Source organism: Canis lupus, chromosome 6, assembly GCF_011100685.1.
Source record: "Canis lupus familiaris isolate Mischka breed German Shepherd chromosome 6, alternate assembly UU_Cfam_GSD_1.0, whole genome shotgun sequence".
NCBI classification, from domain to species: domain Eukaryota; kingdom Metazoa; phylum Chordata; class Mammalia; order Carnivora; family Canidae; genus Canis; species Canis lupus.
Window position 1 is genome coordinate 42,264,906 of NC_049227.1, and position 23,175 is coordinate 42,288,080.

The 23,175-nt window shown below is 53.6% G+C and overlaps 1 protein-coding gene across 1 annotated transcript in view; it reads right to left on the minus strand.

Annotated features, from left to right (window-relative positions):
- Positions 1-15,675, minus strand: part of SLC6A17 (solute carrier family 6 member 17) — a 49,444-nt gene extending 33,769 nt beyond the window's left edge. Inside the window, exon 1 of the mRNA XM_038541044.1 lies at positions 15,586-15,675. The gene's annotated coding sequence lies outside the window, so the exon portion shown is untranslated. The remainder of the gene's footprint in view (positions 1-15,585) is intronic.
- Between the last annotated feature and the right edge of the window lie 7,500 nt (positions 15,676-23,175).

Here is a 23,175-nt window from a genome sequence, read left to right on the forward strand (position 1 = left end):
AAGTACAGTTCGTGGGCCAGCAGCAGCATGGGGAGCTTGCTAGAGACGCAGAAGCCCGGGCCCATCCCCAGATCTACTGAATCAGTCTCTATTTTTACAGAACCCTCAGGTGATTCAGGGGACATTAATGCTTGCAAAAAAAAAAAAAAAAGTTAGAGCTCTGACTTCTGGTACCTGGAACCAGCCCCCGTGTCCCCTTCACTCCCCAGCAAGAGCTCTAACCAGGTTCTGCTAAGGGTTCTGGCACCACAGCCCTGGAGGTGTTCGCTTAGTGCCAACAGATGCTGGGTCATCGCTCAGCGCCCACACTGTCTGAGGGCCACGCCCGCCGCCGCTCTCTCTCTCCGAGAGCCAGTTCTCCATCCCAGCGACAGGCGACAGGCGACAGTCTTACAGCAGATCTTCTGTCTGCACAATGCAGGCGGGGCCAGCCCCCCTCCCCCCTCCCCCATTCCTCCCGCTGGCTTTCACTCTTTCCCTTAAAGAAATAAAGCACCAAGGAAACGAGTCCTTTGAAATCAACAAGCTGCTATGTTTCAAAGCACCTCCTCCTTAAGGAGAGGTTGGAGGATTTAAAATTAAACACACACACACACACACACACACACACACACACACACACACACACACGGCCTGCAGGTGCCCTGCACTTTCTAGGGATGTAAATTACCCAGCTCTGTAATCGCTCACTGGGGGGAGGAGCTGCCTCTGGAAGCCCCCGCTGCCCGTAGGTGCCATCAGAACAGCACGGGCCTGGGCACTGCACAGAAGTAGCTTAGCCCAGGCCTCCTGGGTGACTCCAGTTACGACCCAAACTTCAAGGGGACCTGGCTAGCCAGATCCTGTTACCTGTGTAGTGATGCTGGGAGACCCGACAGATGCGGATGGCCCATGCTGGTCTGTGCGGTTAGCCAGCCCTCCCTGGGCCAGGCCATGGGCCACAGCAGCAGGTGACACCTCCCTGCCTTTCTCATCCAAGGGAGACAGTGAGTCTTTGGTGACTACCCCTTAGGCCCCAGGAGCAGTAAGGTCTTGGGCTTTGGAGTGACTGAGACAGAACCAGTCTGCCTAAAAGACCTTAGAATTCTCTAAAAGAAATGCAGCTCTCTGTTGGGACTCCACATTGGGTTCAGCTGAATGTTCCTCTGTGTCCTGGAGGGAGTGTGTGTCTGCTGACCCTTCAGCCCTCTGCCTCCCTTGGCTGCGGGGGGGGGGGGGGGGGGGGGGGGGGCATGCTATGTAAGGGAATGGTGCCCTCAGGGGTCACACAATGGGGAGGCCTGTGCTCTTGCTTGGGCTGCCAGCATGAGCCCCTCCCCCTTCCCCAGTCAGCAGGTCCCTGTGCCCATGGCTCTCAAAGGCAGACAACCCAAGGCACATGCAAGGGCTGGCTGTCTGGCTACCCCATCTCCCCTGCATCTTCAAGAAGAGTTTTTATGAAAGACAGAAGTGGGAAGAAGGGTTGGGGTCCCTCTGGAGGCAGCAATCACCAGGGTTCCAGCTCGGAGCCTGTCTCCAGGTACTCTGCCTACAGTGGAATCTGATCAGGACAATCTGCAGTGCATTAGGTATGTTTTACTGCCCATTATCTCACAACTGAAGAAAACCGAAGGGGATTCCCGCAAGTCTGCAGAATTCATCCTGCTGCTGACCAACTGGAGGACACGCTTTCCCATAAATAGCCTAGAGAGTGGCAGCTCTGGTCACCAGCAGAGAAAGGGCTGCAGAGAGGGGACAAGCATCATTCAAACTAGGAGGACTCAAGGACAAAATTAGCACATTCTGGTAAAGCCAGAGAAGGATGCCCACAGCAGCATCACAGAAACCACAGGCACCAGCCCAGCAGGGCTTCTTTCTTCCCAAGAGGTGTGTGAGAGCATCCTGCATCACAGGACGGGGTCCGGAGCCTTCTGTGCCATCAGGTTTGCAGGACGAAAGGTGCTGGGGCAAATTTGCAAGCAGGGGCACTGGGCTGGGCTGCAATCATGACTGGAACCTTCTGTGCCCAGGAACACGCTGGGTGACAACAGAGTCTGACACTTAGAATATTAAAGCTTGAGGGGCCCTGGCAATATTCTCATTTTCTATATGAGAAAATTGAAGCCCGGGGGGAAATGGATTGCAAAAGGAAGGAAACAGGAAGAAGATGGTGGTAGTGAGGGCAGGGGCTTTGCGGTCAGAGGGGCCTGAGTTCAAGAGCTCCTATTTCATACATTCGTTCATTTACTGGGTGCTTTCCCCAGGCCAGGCTCTGTTCTACATGCCAGGGATGCAACAGCAAACAAAATGAGAGAAGTGTCTCCTCTGGGGGGTTTATATTTCTTGTGGAAGGGTCAGATGCCAATGAAGGAAAGAAACACACAGTGGACCGGTGGGGACGCATGATATGAAGAGAAATGACACGGGGGGGGGGCAGTGTTGCAAGTGGGAGGGCCGCTATTTTATGGTCTAAAAAGGCATTCCTGAGGAGGGGACATCTCGGCAAGATGTTCAGGAAAATGTGTTGTCACATGAGTGAGCAATCGGACAAAATGGGAACGCTCAAGCCCTGTCCTGTCTTCAAAGGCCCTGCCCTCCGCGGCCGCCGCCACCGCCGCCACCTCTGGGGCCCTTGCCCGGTGCGCAAGGGGGGCTGGCAGCCACTTCAACTATGCAGGTGTCAGTTCTCTCCAGGGTGAAACAGGGTCTACGTGACAACAGCTCCCCGCTCCCCAAGGGGGGCCACCTGCAGACTCCACGAGCGGACGCCTCCAAAGTGGCCGGCTTGGGGCCTGGCGCCAGGAGGGCCCCTGCTACCGGGAAGCCTTGCACTGTTTGCCTTGATTCACCGAAAAATACCTAAGCCCCCCATTTATATTACATATTAATCACATAAATGCCATTTCTCCCCAAGAAAAGCCAGAGTGAGTGTGCGGTGTAAGTGGGGTAGGGGTGGAGAAGCCTTTGCCACCCACACCATCCCAGAAATGTCCGGCTTTTGTCAGCAGGATCTGGCCCCCCCACCCCGAGGCTCCTAGGCGGCACCCCACGACGCCCAGCCCGGGCCCCCCTTACCCAGGCCACAGGGAAGCAGGGGAAGGTCTGCTGAGCGCCAGCTCTTCGGTGTAAAAATGCGAATCTCACTACTCACGGCGCCACAGCCCCGTATTAAAGCCTAGCAACCTCGGCAGTGGCCGCCCAGAGCCCTCGTCAGCAGTGGCCCCCGGGCCCATCTCATTGGGAGTGGCCCCCCAGCCCCCCTCGTCGGGAGTGGCACCCTGGCTCCCCTCGTCGGCAGTGGCCCCCCGGCCCCCCTCATTGGCAGTGGCCCACCGGCTCCTCTGGGATAGCTTGGAGCCACCACGTCTCCGCTTGGCCTCGGGGTGGTTGGACGTGGGGCGCTGCTCAGAAGCCGGGCCACGCGGCTCCGGGCCCAGCTCGGCGCCCAGCAGCTGCCTAGCCGGCAAGTGGCCTGGGGTCTCAGGGCTCCGTGGCCCAGCTGTCAAAGGAGGACAGCAGTGCCCACCCTACAGAGCTGCGCGGAACAGGGGCGGCAGGTCTCAGGGCGCTGCTCACAGCGGCGCCTCTTCTTGGCGCCCCACTGGATCCTCAGCCCCTGGGAGGCGAGGGGGACAGCCATGCCCCAGGGCAGGCAGCACCGACTCACATCACGTGGCTGTCGGCACCCACGTCTCTGAGCTCCTGCGCTGCCTCCCTGTTTGAAAGAGGCTGTGGCACCAGTGACGGGGAGCAGGCCTCCCCCCGCAGCCCAGCTCCCTGCACCCATGAGACGCAGCTTTCAGACCGGGTGGGGAGGGGGGGGGTGGTCCAACACGGCCCAGCCCACAGCCCCGAAGCGTTACCCGTGACAAGCACCGGGATCAGAGAAGGCCCAGGTTTCTCTCTGCCCCCTGACTTTGCAGTCCAGGGAGCCAGCCACGATCCGGGTATCGGGAGGCCAGCCAGGCGCCGGTCCTGACCGACCACCAACCATGCACACGGACACCACTGCCCTGCCCTCGCTAGGCCTCAGCTTTCCCGTGTGTAAAATGGGTTGGTGAGCATGGTCTCTGAGGCACTGTTCAGCTCCGTATACATCCAGGGGGTGTCCCCCTGCACACGGGTGTGAGCAAGGCATGACCATGGACACTTGACCCTGCAGGCCTGGTGATGCTGAGGCAGCCTGCCCAGCCAGACTCGAATTATGCCCCTGGGGCAGCTGGGGCACCGAAAGTTGCTTTCGTGAGCAATAGTCAGACGATGGTGCTCTGGGGTGCGCTCCAAGAGGGATGCCTCAGTGACCTAAAGCACAAAGCAGGGGGCTCGAGAGCTGAGGAAGCCCCCGGCCAGGCCAGTCACTTAGCAACAGACGCAGCTCACAGCTCAGAAGAGCATGTGAGAGGAGCATCGTCGAGGGAGTGAACTGTGAATCTTCTTGGAAAGGAAAAAAAGGAGTGTGACTAGGAAGCAGACAGGTAAACCTACCGGGTGCCAGAGAGCCGACGCCCGCAGCAGCTCTCCCAGCTTGGCCCTCGCAGCCACCTCGGGGGCGGCCGCTCCCCTGGGCAGAGGCCAGACCCAGCCCCTCCAGCCCCAGCAGCCAGGGGCAGCCTCCTGGAAGGCGGCATCCAGCAGCTCCCCAAGCACCCCTTCCTGGGCTCAGCGCCTCTCTTGTTTGGCAGGGATACACCAGGTAACGCAGGGGATGAACTCAGGGGACCCACTCACCCTCCAAGCCGCCTCCCAGGGGACCTGCGTGGCGGGGCCCATCTTCGGGAGAGCCGGAAGCCCCGGGGACTACAGACGCCCAGCACCCCCCCCCCCCACCGGAGTCCCCTGGGACCTTGTTTTGCCACCCTCCGGTCTGGTTCTGGGGACAGTGCACCACTTCCCACAGACCTCCGGATGGAGAGCCAGGAGGAGCCTGGGGAGGGGAGGGGAGGGGGAAGCGAGGGGCGGGGAGGGAGGGGAGGGAGGGGCCCACCTGGCTGCCCCGTGGTGGGAAGGAAGCAAGGTTGGGGTCCCTGTCCGGGTCCCTGTCGCAGGCTCCACAGCCTCCTGATTTCCATGTGACAAGCAGGTGGTGGCCCGAACACTTCTCCTAATTACCTCAGAGCCCCTGGGCTTCGACAGAGCCCAAAACAGGTCGGACTGTTATCAGACACACAAATTGTCCTACAAATTATTTTTACTTGTTTTATCGAAGCTTCTGGCAGTCACCCAGGGCAAACTGCTCCTGACAGGCCCTGGCAGGTCCTGATGGCTGCTCTCCTTGGATTTTCCCCACCAGCTGCGTTCTTGACCCCCCCTGCCCCCCATCCTGAGGGCCCAGAGCCCTACAGCAGCTTTGGCTCTGTCCTCGCTCCCACCGCTGGGCTGCAGCTCAGACCCTTTCTCAGCCAGACTCCTGCAGCAGTCGCTCTCCTCTGGGCCTTCAGAGGCAGCTTCCTGAAATGCCCGGTGGCCCCAGCCCACTGCCTCCTGGAGAGAGCCCATGGCCCTCGCCAGATGCACAGCAGCTCCACCACTGGGTGCCTCCATTCCCTAGCCTCAGCTGCCACCTCTCCCCTCCCCCTGCATGAAGCCCTCCCCAGCCTCTGCCTACTGAAGCTTCCAGTCTTTGAAGAAGCAGCTCAAGGTCCACTGCCTCGCCTCTGACACGTTCAGTGATGCTCTAAGTGGGGATTAGTGCACCTTTCTTTCCCCTACTCAGCACGAAATAAATACTCTTTCACACTTTTACCATTTGGCTTTCTAGTATAGCTACTTGCATGCATCTCTGATTCCTCTTCTAAACAGGGAGCTCCTGGGGGCACCTGGGGGCTTGGTTGGTTAAGTGTCTGCCTTTGGTTCAGGTCATGATCCAGGGTCCTCGGATCGAGCCCTGCACTGGGCTCTCTGCTCTGCAGGGAGCCTGCTTCTCCCTCTCTCTCCCTCTGCCTGCCACTCCCCCTGTTGTGCTCTCTCTCTCTCTCTCTCTGTCAAATAAATAAATAAAATCTAAAAAATTAAAACAAACAGGGACCTCCCCAAAGGCAGAAACCAAGGTGCACCCAGCTTTGCATCTACCCGCCACTGCCTCAGCTCAGCCCGTGTCTGCCACACACAGGATAGAACAGGGTCCCCATGGATGTTCCAGGGTCCCTGCCTTCTCACCCTCCAAGAGCAACTTGCTTCCCCTGTTGAAATCCTACCCGCTGCATTCACCTTGAAACAGAGGCAGGGGTGAAAGGCTAACACACTTGACCCAGATACATTTAAACCTACTAGGTGTCTGGCTGCCCCAACCAGGGCCGCTAATCTGGTGCAGCCCTCCTTTCCCCATGTGGGAAAGACCCCAGAACTTGGAAGCCAGCTTTCTGTTCTGTAATCATCTGTAAAATAGGAAACAGTGCTTACCCACCAAATGCATCTGGTAACCACATGGGTACAAAGAGAAAGAAAAAGAAAAGTTTACCGGGAATTCAAATAAACAGAATGGTCATTTCTGACTCCATTTCATAGATTTTTCAGGTTTGTGTTTTAGTCTCCCACTTATATCTCAAATAATACCATTTTTGGCTCTGCAAGACCAAATCCTCATGTATTACTGTTACATGTGCTCAATAAATAGATGAAGGAATTGAGTGGATTAATGAACGGATGCATTTTAAAGTTCCCAAATTTTCCATAGTCTGATAGAATTTCCCAGCTCCAAAATTTTTCTATTTTCTGATGCAATACTCTGATCCCAAGAAGACATGATGCCCCAAAGTTGCCCCAAGTTGCAGTTTATTTTTTAATAAGGTCTTTATTTATTTATTTGACACACAGAGAGAAAGCACCAGCAGGGGCAGAGGGACAAGTAGACTCCATGCTGAGCAGCGAGCCTGAGACAAGAAGGGGCTCAATTCCACGACCCTGAGATCATGACCCGAGCTGAAACCAAGAGTTGCACGCCCAGCCCAGTGAGCTACCCAGGCACTCCCCTGAAGTGGCAGTTTCAAGCAAAGGTAAACTAAGAAGCCTGGCCAGCATTCACTGACGGTTTGCCTCTTATAAAGGATCTACTCCTTGTGCCTCACTTTCTCCATTGTGTAGACAGGGTCCATCTTAACCTCAGCGAAATAAACCCTAGACAGGCACGGTCTCGGCACAGAGCATTCTGCGAGGCTAGTGAGACCATTCCAAACAAGAACCTACCGGCAAAAGAGCCAGGAGAACCTTCTTCGGCCTGTGTCACCTTCCTGTTGCATTTGTAGACTTGTTCTCTGCAGTCGGTATTTCTGTTTTCTTAGTCAAGGAGGAAGGGAAGCAGAAAAGGGGCAGATGGTCCAGAGGGGGAGGAACTGACACGGGAAGATGTGGGTGGGGCTAGTGCAAACAAAATCTTTTGGTTCAGTTTGACCATTTCATGTGAGGGGGAAAGGCACGCCCGGTGGGTGTGCAAGCAACATGGTGCAAGCAGCACCATGGCTGCCCCACAGATGCATTAACCTTGTGCCAGAATTTAGGTGCTAAGGGAACTTTGGAAGTCAGAGGAGGGTGTAGCAATAAACAACCACCACAACACACAGGAGATACTTCTTGAGGGCTGGCTCTGTACCAGCCACTGTGGGGAGCAGACATCGTCTCCTTAAATCCTGCCCATAACTGTATGGGGTTGGTTCCACAATTATTCCCATTCAACAGATGAAGCAATAGAGGTTCGAAGGGATTAGTTACCTAATTTCATTGAACTTAAGATCCTTTGATGTTGGCACTTTCTTGAACTTAGCAAAGAGGGTTGGTGGAAGGTTTTCACCTGACCAACAGCCATTTAGAAACACCACTGGTTGTACATTGTGCCCTGAATTTAAGATGTGACAACATACAGAAAAATGCATCTTGGAATTTATGAAGTAGGGAACTGTTGCATAGATATAAGTCAAACACAGGAGTGCACACCAGCACAGTCTGACTCTGGGATCTGACAACACTAGCGCAGAAAGATGGGTTTTGGAGCTAGGGAAGCCTGGTTTGAGTCCTGCGGCTACTTACTAGCTGTGAGTCTTATACAACCTCTTATGGTCTCGGCTTCTGGATCTGGATGGAGAAGGCAGCCCCAATCTCACAGAGTCATCATGAGGATAAAATGAGACAATGCAGATGACACATCAAAAACTGGCACCAGGGATGCCTGGATGGCTCAGCAGTTGAGCAACTGCCTTTGCTTCAGGTCATGATCCCAGGGTCCGAGATCGAGTCCCACATTGGGCTCCCTGCATGAAGCCTGCTTCTCCTTCTGCCTGTGTCTCTGCCTCCCTCTCTGTCTCTCATGAATAAATAAATACAATCTTAAAAAAAAATTGCATCAGCCACCTCTTCATGTGAGCACGTGGGAGAAATGGGCTTGACCAGGTTTGGAAGCACAGCTGCCCACTGTGCATTGTCAGGGCACCAGAGTGTGACAAGCACGTGAGTGCCCGAGGATGCAGGATGTTGTTGGGGGATGTAGGTCCTGGTACTCCAACTCACTGCCCACTTCCTTCATTCAATGTTTACTGAACACTATGTGCCATGCCAGAGCAAATAATGCACCTCCCTTGTGTGATTTATATTCTAGTGTAAAGTGAGATATAAAAATCAGACAAATGTATAATTAATACTGTATATATAGACACATACCTATAGTATATATATAGATAGCACATAAATATGTACCGAATGTGAGGGGATGGAGTGAGTGAGACAAAGATGCTATAAAATATAGAGGGAAGAGGAAAGCACACTCTGATTAAGACCTGATAGAGTGAGGGGGTCCCTGGGTGGCTCAGCGGTTTGGCGCCTGCTTTCAGCTCAGGGTGTGATCCCAGAGTCCCGGAATTGAGTCCCACGTTGAGCTCACTGCATGGAGCCTGCTTCTCCCTCTGCCTGTGTCTCTGCCTCTCTCTCTCTCTCTCTCTCTCTGAATAAATAAATATATCTTAAAAAAAAAGACATGATAGAGTGAGAGAATGAACCATGTAAATATCCTGAGAAACCATTCAGGGCAGAGAGAATAGGAGGTGCAAAGGCCCTGAGGCAGCCTGCTTGGTGAGTACAAGGACCAGAAAGAAGGGCCTGGGCCTAGAGCATCCTAAGCCAGGGAAGAATGGGAACTGCTGGCAGGAAGACAGCTAGACTCCAGAGCAGGCAGGACTTGCAGGCCATGGAAAGGCCTGGGTTTCCTTTCAAGGCTAACAGGAAGCTGTTTTAAGTTTTTGAGCAGGGGAGTCATGTGACCCAGCTGTTTTTAAGGAGATCTATAGGACAAATACAGAAACAGGAGGGGTAGGTAAGAGGTGATGATGGTGACCTGAGCCAGGTTGGTGGGTGAGGTTTAGGTTTTAAAGAGAGAGGGAAACAGAGGGCCCCAAGATGCTGAAGAGCACGCCAGGCCTCAGACAGGTAGAAGATCCATGGGACCGTCCCAACTGGAAAAAGATACTAGTTTCTTAAATCAGGTGTGAAAATAAAATGTCTAGGAGCAACAAGCAAAAACCTCACTACTTTATTTCCTCATCCACAGGCGGCTCACGGTGGTAACAGATGGGTCCTCACAGTATCTGCCCAAATTCTCTGACCTGGATTTTCTTAAAGCCACTATTTTGTCTTGTTTCATGGAGAGACAGAGGGAACCAAGGGGGTCCAATTACCTGAGTTACCCACCAGACTGCTGAAGAGCACTTGAATGAATAGTGATCAGAAACCCTTAATTACAGTCCCAACAGGATGTCTCTTTGGAGTAATGATGTCCTGGCAGTGAGAAGGGTTTTGCACCCGTTTCCTCACCAGCCCTCAGTGCAGTTTTGTGGAGGGGTTGGCAGAGAAGTCCTCCTACTGGGAACAGGTAATAGGATAGCTGAGATCACACTGAAGGGAGCAAGTATTTTTAAAGACTTATTTATTTATTTGTTTGAGAGAGAGAAAGAGAGAGAGAGCAGGTGCATGAGCAGGGCGAGGAGCAGAGGGAGAGAGAGAATCCACAAGCAGACTATCTGCTGAGTGTGGGGTTCAATCCCATGACCCCAAGATCATGACCTGAACCAAAACCAAGAGTCAGCCACTCAACTGACTGAGCCATCCAGGCGCCCCAGGAGTATTTCTGAAGACCTGCTATGCTTACATATATTATGTATCCCCAAAAAAACTTGGGATAAAAAAAAGTAATTCTTATTTTACAAACAAAGAAGCCAAGGCTAAGGAAAGATAACTATCAGGTACAAGATTACCCTGCCATGAAGTGTAAGAGTGGGGATTCAAACTGTGGTCTCCCAAACTCTGAAGCCCATTTTCTTTCCGATATACTGGTGTTTTCCAATCTTTTGTATGTCATAATACACAAAGGAGAGAACACAGGTATGGCGTACTGGGGTAAATGGAGGAGGCCGTACCACTCTAGGCCACTCCAGGCTACTCCATGAGATGAAGGCATCATTATTTCTGGGCCACATGCTACCCACTGTGGCACTGGTGAGGAGATTCTCCAATGTGCTATGCTGCACTGTAAAGTGATACACTTGAATCTCATTCAGCAAGTCAACAGTGAGAAGAGTCCATCTATCACCATTTCTCCCTGAAGTTAGGGGCTTCTTCATTTGGCCAGGTCCTTTCCGAAAGCCAACAACATAATGCAAGCTGGGGAACTCAAGGATATTCCTTCCAGCTGCTCTAAAGGAGTCCCCAAATTCCTAGCAGGCAGGTCATCTCAGTGGTGTGCCAGGACCATGGACAGCGCCCACCAGGCCCTTCAGGAAGCTGATGCTGGGTTGCACATGCTCTCCTTCCGTTGCCCCCCACCCCCCACCACCAGGGAAGAGAAGGTCCACATCATCACTGAATACTCACCTGGCAGCACCTGGTGGACACACTCCAGCAGGTGACTGTTCACATTCCTTGAAAGGTAGCTTTATCAAACAACGCTCCTGATACGGAGTGGGATTTAAAACTACAAGAGCCCAGGAGTCTTATAATTAAAGAGAAAATGCAACCAGCAGGAATTTGGGGGCGTGGACCAATAGATTCTATTTGCGAGTAAAAGAATAGGTGGCATATTAGTAGTGCACAGAATCCAGAGGAAATTCTAATTAAACCAGTAATTAGAAATGATGGAGTACAGTGAGAGGCAACTTGTTATCTCCAAATAAACCCTGAGTAGCTTTGGAAGATCGAGCAGCAGCTCGGTGGGACAAATGCAGCAGGTGAGATAACCCCAGGGCCCAGGAGCTGGGGCATTATCCTCCTGCCCATGCCTGCCCCACCTTCATTTCATATGAGGCCCCAGAGTAAAAGCAGGGCTTTAAGTGTCAATTCCCAAGTTGGAGACTCAGGTTGCCCAGGACTTGCCTGACCCAGAATCATTCTGCAACAAAATATACCTGGTCATGAACATGAGAATAATGCAGGACAGCAATCTATCTCGCATCTGAGCTTATGTTCTCACCTGTAAGTTTTTTTTACTCAGTGAATATCTAGGTTTTTCTTTTTTTTAAATAACTGGATTTATCCATAGTTGAAATTGAACAATGTTTTAATATAAGTAATTAGTCATGGGGGTGGAGGATGGGGGAATTTTAATTTTCATTTTTAAATATTTTATTTATTTATTTATTTATTTATTTATTTATTCGTGAGAGACACACACACACACACACAGAGAGAGAGAGAGGCGGAGAAGCAGGCTCCACGCAGGGAGCCCGACATGGGACTTGATCCCGGGTCTCCAGGATCCCGCCCTGGGCTGAAGGTAGGCACTAAACTGCTGAGCTACCCAGGGATGAATTTTCAAAGGAATATGTCTGCACAAAATGGCTGCCTGTGGAGCTAGGGCTTCTGGAAGAATTCTTTGTGTCCTCTGGGGGGTGGGATGGGGGACCATTAATACTCACACTCCAATTATCCACCCGCACCTACAGAACTTCCCCAAGATCAATGGAGGCTTGGAGATACCAGGCAAGATAGGACAATGCAAGCCTGTTTTTACCAGGGCTGGTGATTTCTCAGAGAGAGAAGAGACGAAGAAGCAGGAAGAATTAGATGCCAAGTTCCCCAGAGCAGCCTTGGATTCCAGTGGCAAAGCCCCAGGGGTGAGGACAGTGGTCTCTCCATGGGACAAGACTAGGAGGCAAGCAGCATCCCTCTGAGCAGCCCAGGCCAGCAGCTGCTGTAAATAACCTTGGAGGGTTAGCAGTTTTGCTCTGGGGTCTGGGGCCTCACCAGAAACTGCTGCAAATCCCTGGCAAGCACTCTTCCAGCAGAGAAACCTGACACACCAGAGCTCCCACCAGCGCCTGGCTGTCCTTGATTCTGCAGATGCAGAAATCCTCAGGGCATCATCCAACCTGCTCTGACTCTTTCCTCACTGCTTCCAGCACCAACCCCTGACTTGGATGAACTTTAAGGAATGAGGTCAGGAGTGGTAGAGATTGGGAAGAAAAAGACAGACAGGACAATAAAGCACCACAGTGGAGCCTGGGACCCACCTGCCATCACAGACCATATTCCCCAAACCTTGGAAGTTTAGGTATGTTCACTGTTTACCAAATTCCCATTAGTGGAGGCTCATTTCCCCCTTCCTTGGGGCACAAGCTTAAAGAACTGGACCCATGCACTTAGATCACCTCGTTTGGATAGATGCCTAGGTAGCCAGCAAATATTTATGAAGAACTTAACATGAAGACATGTCACTTGAGTGGTTAAGAGCATAAAGTTTGGTTCTGACGGACCTGAGTTCAAATTCTCGGATGCCACTCACTACCTGTGTGACCTTGGGCAAATTATCAAACCTCTCTGAACCTCAAGTCCCACATTTGCCAACTGCAGAGAGCAATATCCATCTCCTGGGATCATAGCGAAGATTAAATGAGATGGTGTATGAATAAAGCACTTAGCACAGCACGGGAGCCTCAGTAAGAACCTGTATATTATCACTGTGCGCCCGGCATGGCGTGAGCTGCAGCCACTCCTCCTAAAAGCACACCAAGTAGGCCTTTCCGCACAGGTCACTGGCCCGCCTGTCTAGGGTGGCGCACTAATACAGATCCACCTGTGGTATTGTGCTTCTGACCTCTGGAAGTCTGGGACACTAGGTTGGGGAAGGTGATGTGAAAGGACTTTGTGGAGGCTGAGTGACAGTCTTTTCCCAGCCTGGTGCTCCAGATGTTTGGCTGTGAGAACTTCTTGCTGCCCAGCCTAGGAGGGAGCAATAACTCAGATCTGCTTCCAGGAAGAAAGCGCAAATCCATCTTCCCTTGAAACTATTTCTGCTACTTAGCTTAGCAGCCTTAAAGGGATTGCTGACGGAACTGCCCTGCTGCAGCTAACGTGGACAGGAAAGGAGCACGAGGGGAGGGGAGGGGAGGGGCAGGAGCCTGCTTCTCCAGAATCCCCTCATCTCTGAAATTTGCTCCCACCTCCAGTGGGGGAGGGCATTGATCCAGGGTGCGTGTACCCGCCCGCCCCCCCCCCCATACACACCGTCAGCAGTAGACCGGAGTCTCTTTTGCTGCACTGGGGATGCCCTTATTGCCTTGGCTCTTGAGGCACATGCATCTTAGCTCAGCACCAAGTCTAACACGTCACAGAAAGAAAGAGCGAGGGGCCAGGATCCCTCAGAGAAGGCAGGAGACACACTTCTTTCCTCTCCAGGATGGTTGCCATGTGGCTTCCAACTCCATGATGGATAGGACAGGTGTGGGGGAGGATGGCAAGATCTGATCTAAGGGCAGGGGACCCCTGAAGTCCACCTAGCAAATGCCACAACTTGAGAGCAGACCACAGCCAGGCACGATCCTAAGGCATCAAGGTCTGTGTGGGAATCTCGCCCCAGAGCTGTTGCAGACAGCCAAGGACACCCATCAGGCCCAGCGTAGCTCTGCCCGCCACTACGCAGCCTCTACGCAGCCCCCCCACGACCCTGCTCCTACTGAGGAGACCTGAAGGCTGGGCAGAGGTCAGTTTGAGCTGAATTATGGGTCCTTCTCAACCACATGTGAAGCCCTGACACTTTCATTTGTTCCACACCCTCTCTCACACCAAGGCACAAGGGCAGGGAGAGAGAGAACCACCACTGGTTAAGAGCCATAAAGAAAGGGGTGAGGGATCAACATTTTGCGAGCATCTGCCAGGTGTCCAGCCTGGGCTCAAAATAAGCCTGAGGAAGCACCGTAGGCTATCTTATAACTGAGAAAACCAAGGCTCCAGAGGTAAAGTGACTTGCCCAAGGTCACTGGCACATGGCGGGGCACTGGGCCCACCTCTGACCACAATCGCAGCCTCTCCTCCAATCCCTCCACCCCAACCTGGCTCTGGTTCCCTTTCCTGTGAGGTCAGAGTTCCAGGACTCCTGCCCAGGAGCCAGGGAGCCTGTGCTCACTCTGAACACTTGCCCACTTCTAGTCTGTGACCCCAAAATCCGGGGAGCTCTGGGCATTCCTGCTTGCAAAGAACTCCACTGAACTCACAAATAGCTGATACACAACTCTGTGTGTGACTCAGGCCAAACGAACTCACTCCAGTCGGAGTTGATGGGCACGATGTGCCTCCTGCACTGAGTCACTCACTCTCCAGGTGGAGCTGCAACTCACCACCTACTTAGAGCTACAGCTGCTTGGTTAGAGAAAAAGGCAGCCGAAGAGCCGAAACCTCTTGTGGTCCCAGTGGATAGGCCACAGCCAAGGACAATCAGTTGTGACCTCAAAGCCCTTCCTGCTTGGGTGATGGGTCCACCCCACTGGACCTGGGATAATGTAAAGCACAGCATGAAATATAAGAATCCTTCACTGTTAACGTCAACACTCTGTGACCTTGTTCTCCAGACATCAATCCGTGTGTCCAGGACAGCCTAACGGGCTCCAACTAAAGTTTTTGTTGAATATTTTGGGAGCCATTAAAGGATTTTCTTAGCTCCTGGAAGTTCCTTTTAAGGACAGTGCCCTCACAAGGATCTTTCTTCTCTGTCCCACTGCCCAGTCTCCCCAACCCAACCCGCCTGCCTCACTGTCACAGCTGGACTGCCTCCAAGGTAGCCCTGGTTAGAAATTTCCGAATTCCTAAATATTTTTCAAAGAAGGAAAGGGGAATGGGGTTTAAAAAAAAAAAAAAAACATTTTTTTTTTGACTCCACTTGACAGCGACGGGGTCCTGTTAGGTGAGTGGCCTCGGGATTTCTGAACACTAGCAGCCGCGGCAGGCGGGGCCCTTGGAGCTCTACCGCGCCAGGCTCCTTCCTGGCGGCCCAGGGCCGCGGCCCTCCGCAGGCGGCGCACGCGGGGCACGGGGAGCCGCGAGGCCCAGCCTGGGGGGCGCCCTCCGCCCCGCGCCCCGCGCCCCGCGCTCGCCCGTCGGCCGCTTCCCGGCGCGCTTCCCCGGGGGAGGGCTCCCCGCCGGCTCCCGCTCAGCGGCGGCCGCCCGGTGCGGCGCTCCCCAAGGTCGCGGGGTCCCCGCGGTCCCCCTCGCCGCGCCCCGGCCCGCCCCCGCCCCCGCCGCTCTCCTGCGGCTCCGCGCGGTGGCCGGGGCTCCCGGGGCTCCCGGGGCGGGGAGGAGCGGGCCGAGCGCGGGCCGGCGCGGCCTCCGGGGGCCCACCTGGCTGCGGGGCCGGCGACTCACCTGGCGGGCGGGCGCCGTCGCGCGGACTGGCCGCGCTGCAGCCGGGAGGGAGGCCGCGTCCCCGACGGCGGCGGGCGCAGGTCCCTCCCGGGCGGCCCGAGGGCGGCGGCGGCGGCGGCGGCGGCGGCGGCGGCCGGGCTGCGAGGGGACCCGGGGCCGCGCGTCCGCGCACGCGGCTCTGCTCGCTCCTCGCCGCCTCCTCGCCGCGGGGCCCGGATCCGCCCGCCGCGCGCTCGAGCCCCCGGGGGCGCGGGGCGCGGGGCGCGGGGCCGCGGAGCGCGTGGGGTGCGGTCGCCCGCGCCGAGGGCCGCCCTCCCTGCGCCCGGGCCGCGCGGGCTCTGCGGAGCGGAACGCACCGAGCGGGGCGGAGCGCGGCGCGCACGGTTCCCTCGCTTCCCGAGAGGCCGCCCTGGCGGCGGGGCGCCGTGACGCAGGCCTGACTCACGCGCGGGCCGCGTCAGTGCGAGGCTCCGGGGCCGCAAGCGAGGCTCTGATGGCCGACGACGCAGGCTGCGGGGGGGGGGGGGGGGCGGGGAGGGGGGCACCGAGAAGGACAGGGAGGGGGGCAGGGAGAGGAAGGGGGGGCAGGGAGAGGGGGGCGGGGAGAGGGGCTAACCCCGAGCGGCCCCCCGAGGCCCCCGCGGGACCCAAACCCTGGGGCAGCACCACCAGGGCTCCCATCCTCAGAGAGGAAGGCGCCCCGATGGCCAAAGGCCTTATTTCTTGGCGTTTCCAGGAGCAGCTCCGTGGCCTTCCTCCGCGAACTCTGCCCCAGCCAAGGCCGTAGGCCTGGGCCTAGACACTCCCCTCCGGGCCCCTGCAGCGCCTTCTCCACAGCGCGGCCCCCAGCACCACGGTCCTTCCATCCTCCCTCCCTGCAACAGCCTTCCCAGGGCAGACGATCTTCCATACAGTTCCGCTGAGCTCCTCCTGCATGCCGTGGGCGGCGGGGACTGCGAGGATCTCGGAACCGCGGCGGAACCTCTGGGACAACCAGAGGGGGCCTACCTAGATAGTCCCAATACCAGGCGGAAGGACCGGGGAACCCTACAAGATGGAAAAATTGGAGGATGATCAAAGGAGAGGACAATTCTGACCAGGCTCTGAGTAGGCCTTGGGGAAGCAAGCTGGGATGCTAGCCTCAAAGGGTGGACAGGACTCCAAGAGACCGAGAGCGGGAAGGCTGGCGCTTGTGGAGGGGAGAGTGTGACAAGGACAAAGTTGCCACAGAGTGGAGAAGGTGTGCAAGGGGCCACGGCCTGGGTTGGAGGGGTGGGGCAATAGGGGTGAAGTTAGGAGGTGGGAGCCATCCTCCCCAGCTGTGGAGGGCTGTATGGGGAGTCTGGGATGAGTCCTCTCTGCTCTAGAGGACCTTGGTGTTAGAGACAGTGTTTTGGGGGACCAGGGGGAGGTGGAGGCGGTTTCTCAGTTGTCCTACTGACAGGCAATAGGACCATTGCCACAAACTCTGAAGGCCAAGATTTTACCTTTGCAGTCAAGGACTGAGCCTGCCGCCGTTTCACGGACACTGGCAGGAGCTGTGAGACTCCAGGACCAGAGACAAAGTGCTTCATCAGCTGTGGTGCAGCAGGCAGCAGGACCTTCACTTTCAAATCAGCTTCCCTTGACCCCCAACTCCCATGGGAAGGACTGGGTCATGGTGATCCTGCACACACTGAGGAAGTCTAAGTTTAGAAACCCCAATCCTTTACAGTGGGCTGCAAGCAAACCTGCCAACCTTTGCCCTGGAGAGAGACCTTATCACCCTAGACAGCAAACAAGCCCATCCTCCCTTCAGAGACACTGTAGCTTCCGAAGCTGTTCACCATGCAGATATCCTCCAAAAGATAGTCTGGAGCAGAAAGCTTTCAGTGCCTCTGCCCACGAGACCTACAGAAATGTGAGACTCCCATGGAGAATTATCTCCCAAAGGACATCTATCTTTTCAACAGCTACTGAGTGTTAGCTGGTGTTTGCCTGGTGCTCTTCTAGGCCTTGAGGATGCAGCACAGAGCAGGACAGATAATGATCCCTTTCCTCGGGGAGCTTACATTCAAGTGCACGCATCCAGCAGCAAGGAGTGGGGTGAAGGGGCCTGGCAGGAAGCAGCAAGTGATACAGGAGACATGCGAGGTGAACAAACAGGATGCTACAGCAGACCTGGTGGGGAACGTGAGAAGAGATAGCGTCAGAGACAGGTGGTTTTAGGGCAGGGGAACTCAAGGGCTGTGCTAATGGAGAGGATAGGACTTCGGACCTTACGGACCTGTTTCCTTTCATCCTGACTCCCATTTACTACAGACCTTGAGCAAGTGACATCACATCTCTGAGCCTTAGTTTCCACGTCCGTAAAATGAATAATACATACCCCGTAAAGCTGTTATGATGCTTAGATGAGATGATTTTTTTTAAAGATCTGGTATTACATCTGATCTGTATGCTTAATAAATGGTGGTTATTAGTGGTATTATTATATTATTGTAATATTATTAATCAGGACAGGGAATCTCAGAAGAGGAACAGATTTGAGGAGCAGTAGGGAAGAAGGTAATGAGATCGTGGATTTGGGACATATGGAAAATAAAGTGCCGGTGGGATATCAAGACAATAACCGGAAGAAGTCTTTGCTCCTCTGCCCGTATATCACATCTGCTCAGTAAAGTGCCAACCTTGAACGACCTCGATACTTGGTTTCTCTATGCCAAGTTCTCCAGAGAAAACATACTAAGGGGGACACTGGTGTCCCTCTGCTTTCACAATTGCTAACCTCAAGTGGGCTCTCATGTGGCACAACAGCCTTCCTAGGATTCTCTGGTCAACTCACTTCTCCGCTCTGTTGGAGGCCACTCCAGCCATCTCCATTCTTACAAGCACCCACGCCGCTGTCCCCCACCCCACCCCACTGGTCCCTGCCTTGCTTCGGCCAGAAGCCCCCTTGGTTCTCCACTGCCCCCATCTGCAGCTACATTTGCACCTGCCCTCTCCCCCTCCTTCCTGATCAGCCTCCACCTGCCCACTGGGTCCCCTGGCCCCATCCTTCCCGAGGGCCTCAATCACTGCAGGTTATGCCTTCTCTCCTGTCTTATCAACATTTCCCTTTCTGCTGGATCCTTCCTAGCAGCTAGCTTCCTTTTACAAAGTCACTAAAGCTCCCATCCCCACCTTCTCATTTTCTCCCACGCACCCTGCTTCCATTCCCCTCATTCTCCACTTGCTCCTCTACTCACCTGTGCCCATGATGCTGCCAGATGGCTTTCTCTTGCTAAGGTCACAAGGGACCTCTATTTCACTAAATCCATGGAACAATCTCCATGTCCTCATCTCCCTGACCTCTCTGTGATACTTGTCTTAGCTGCCCTCTCCTTCCTTCTAGAACTTGCTTCCCAAGGCCCCACATTCCCCCATATTCTTCCTACCCTTCTGGCCACCCCTCGGTTTCCCCTGTTGACCTCTTAGCGTTGGACCTCCCAGAGCCCAAGCCTTTTCACCCTCTGTACCCCTCTCCTAGACCATTTCCCAGACCACTGACTCCCACCTTTACACCTCCATTCCAGACATCCTTCTGAATGTCATATACTCAACCTCTTACTCCACCTTTCCACTTGACTCCCTCAGAATCACCGCCAACACAGATGGGCAAGAAATAAATTCAACATTCAAAGTTCTACCCTGTAAATATCCCATAGTTCACTTCTTGGTCTTCTTCTTCTAGGCCTCCCTGGCTCCATGAATAGTTGAGCCAGTCAGAAACCCAAAAATCATCCTTGGGACCTCCTCTTTCTCACTTCGTTGTGAAATCTGCCACTAATTCCTGGAGATTTCATCTCCTAAGTACCTCTAGAATCTGGCCACTTCTCTTTCATTCTGCTGCCATGACCCTAGTCCAGACCAGAACAGTCGCTCACCTGGACCCTCACCATCATGTCCTGTTTCCAAATCCAGTGTTGCTCCCTTTTTCCACCCGGCAACGGCATGATCTTTTAGAAGTCCAGATATGATCACACTCTCCTCAAGCTTGCAGAGTTTGGCCCACATCTTCAACACATCCTTCCAGGCCCTTCTTCAGCCCTAGCCTCATTTCACACCTTCCCCCATGGCCTTCCCCACAGCCCACTGCCTGCTCTGACCTTCTCTTGGCTCTCCTACACACCCACTCCTTCCTGACTTGGTCTGCAGCCATGTCCCCTCTCTGCCAGAGAGCCTCTCAGTCCCCTCCTCCTCTTCCCTCACTCCCTACTTCCCCACCCAGTTCACCTCAAACCCTAATTCTTCACACCTCTCTTGACCATGGAGAAGGATTCGATCAATCTCCCAGGTAGACATTTCTTCTCCTTTGGTAGCCCCTTTCATGATTGTAATTCGATGCTTAATGGTGTGACCTGGCTGCTGAGTGATGGTCTTCCTGGCTGATGGGTAAGCTCCACGAGGGCAAGACCATGTCCATCTTCACCACGAAGTGGACTCTCCATAAGAATTTGCTGAAAGAATAGATAATGCGTGGTTAGAAATATGGGTGTAAAGTCCAGGAGAGAGGGCTGGAGACACAGACTTGGAATCATGAGCAGAAAGCAGGTGCTGAGGGGAACCTGGGTGGCTCAGTGGTTGAGCGTCTGCTTTCAGCTCAGGTCATGATCCCAGGGTCCTGGGATCGAGTCCCACATCGCGGGCCCCGCAGGGAGCCTGCTTCTCCCTCTGCCTGTGTCTCTGCCTCTCTCTGTGTCTCTCATGAATAAATAAATAAAATCTTTTAAAAAAGAGAGAGAGAGAGAGAGAAAGTAGGTGCTGAAGTGGAGGGGAAGGACAGCCCTCCAGAGGAAGCATGTAGAAGACAGTCAAGAGGGCAGAACATGGGGGGCTGTGTCTGATTCTGCTGGGCAGGAGGAAAGAAGACAGAGAGGAAGAGTCAAGAGGTGAGAAGACAATGTATGTCACAGAAGAAAGCGTTTCCAGAAGGAAAAGGCAGTCCAAGTGTCAACATCTGCAGCGAAGTGAAAGATTACGAAGCCCAGAAGGTATCCCTGATTGAAGGCTCCGACATGGAGAGGGGAAGGATGGCTTCCACCAGGAAGTCTTCCTGAACCCTTCCACTGTCAGTGGCCACCTCCCCTCTGAACATCTGGAAAACGGATTCTTCCTTTCCAGACCTAACAAAAGATATTTAAAGTCTGTAGTATAACATTTTGAGGTAAGATTATTAGTATCCCCTGCTCACTCCTAGAGGAACTCAGGCGTGGTGTCCAAGTCATACAGTGAAGTCCCTCCCAGGTCCAAAGTCCCTGCTCTCAATCTTGACATTAGGGCCTTATAATGTAGGCCTCCCTTCACATGTCTATATCTTGCCTCAAATAAGAGTGTAGATGCACGTAGAGCAGGGACCTACCTCTTCCTATTCCTCTTCATCTCTCCATATCTCGAGTCTCCCTGCCCCAAAGGATTTACACATAATAGGTGCTTGGTCAAACCTTACACACTGCGAAGCCCTGTCAAACAGAGTGGGTCCAACCCAATGACCTAATCCATTCTTCTCAATACTGGTCCTGCTTGGAAGAGGAGACATATTTACCGGTTCAACTCCCCTCCCCAGCTTTTCCTTTTCCACCCAAGCCTGTCTTCCTAAAAAGAAAGACACTGAAGTAATGCTTCTAATTTTTATTTCTGTCTATGTGAATCCAAGGAAACGCTACACCCAGAATCATTAAGTAGTAAGATGTAGGAGGAGGTGCTGGCCATAGCTTTTTCCAGGACACAGGGAAATCGCCCAGATTGCAATTCACCTAAATTGTTTGTGTTTCGGAGTATCTTAAACACACAGATGCTAAGCTATGATCTCTCCTTCATTCTGAGTGGCACAATTATTAGAGTTTTTCCAGTGTGGATGTTTTTGAAAATGGCCCCAAACATTCTTTGACAGTGCTCTCTTCAAGAAGTGACACCTCTACCTCCTCCCTTTGAACCTGGGATCTGTGACATCTGAACAAGAGAAGTAAGTTGTGCATATTTCTGGACCCAGGCCATAAGAAAATGGTAGCTTCCATTGTCTCTCTCAGGATGCTTGATCTTAGAACCTGACTTCCATTCTGTGGAGCCTACGGACAGAGGCCCATGTGGAGAAGAGGTCCCCAGCCCTCTGCGTGGGCTGAGCTCCTGATCTACCGCAGGTACCACCTTGCCAGCCACGTGACTGAGTCATCTCGGAAGCAGCTCTTCCAGCCGACTCAAGCCCCCCAGCTGACGCTGCATGGAGCAGAGACAAACTGCCCCTGCTGAGTCCTTCTTGAATGCATGACCCACAGAAACCATGAGATAGAGAAAAATAATCATTGCTTTAATAAGCCACTACATTTTAGGGTGCTTTGTTACACAGCAATAAATGCCCAGAACAGCCATGTACTTGGTGAATAAGTATGGAAGCTGCAAGGTCAGTGACCCCGTGCTACATTCACAACTTGGAGACCTCCCTCACCACCGACTTAGCAGCAGTAAATGGGCCTTTTGCCATGGCCATCATAGGGATGCCATCCTCCCAGATTCATGGAGTTAGATCAAGCAAAGGGGAGGGGCAAACCTCAACTGATGAGGGTTCAAACTGTAAAACATCGCTGATACCAAAGTCCCCACCCACCACTGTTATTGTGTGTGTCTTTTGAATAAATGCTAGGCCTACTGCAGTTCCTTGAGGATGATTATCCTGTTATAGCTTCTGAGGATAAAGCCAATCCCTGTGGATATGTGAAATTTCACTCGAATGAAGAGGCAAATGGCAGCATTAACTCCCTGCGGGAAATGGAAACTGGAACCTAGAACAGGAGCTCAGATTTCCTCTCAGGCTACTCCCACCCATATCACTTCTGCTCTCTTACTTCATTTTCCTGGTGGCCTGTGGCCACCATCCCTAATAACCTGTACTTTGCTTTTCCAGTGAGACCCTATGGGCTTCATCGGCTCACCAATCAGTGGGAGTTGGTGGAAGAAATGACACACATGTACCATCCTGAGTTAGAAAATGAGCAAGGAAGTGAGTCTTAGTTTTCAAAGGCAGGGATGTTCGAGCAGTGAGGGGCAATAGCATTGTGAGCATGTTGGAAACTCGGCTCCTGCAGACTAGGGCTAGAGTTCACAGTCTTACCCCCTGTCATTAGTGTGGGACCTCTGGGGACCTAGTGTTCCCATTTGTGAAATGGGGATAAGAAGAGTGCCCTTCTCATGGGATGTTGAGCTTTAAAAGGAACACATTTATACCAGCAGCTGACACAGAGTGAGGACTCTACAAGCTACACTGCTGCTGTGATAAGATTGACAATGCCGACAATGGTGACAGTGACAACGACATAGTGAAGAGCTAGGCCACAAGCTTGGAAGGCCAGAGCCCCCTCTCCTGGGGTGCTGTGTAGATGGAACAGAACTGAGCTCAGGGAGGAAGCTCTGCCAGCAATCCCAGCTGTCTGGGATGTCCCAAGCTTGAGCCACCTGTTATGGAGAGAGCAATCGGAACCTGACTGGAGAAGGGACTTCCATGGCAGAGTCAGCACACAGCAGGCAGCCAGCCACTCCCTCACCTGGCCCAACTGGAGCAACTGCAGTGGCGGGTGC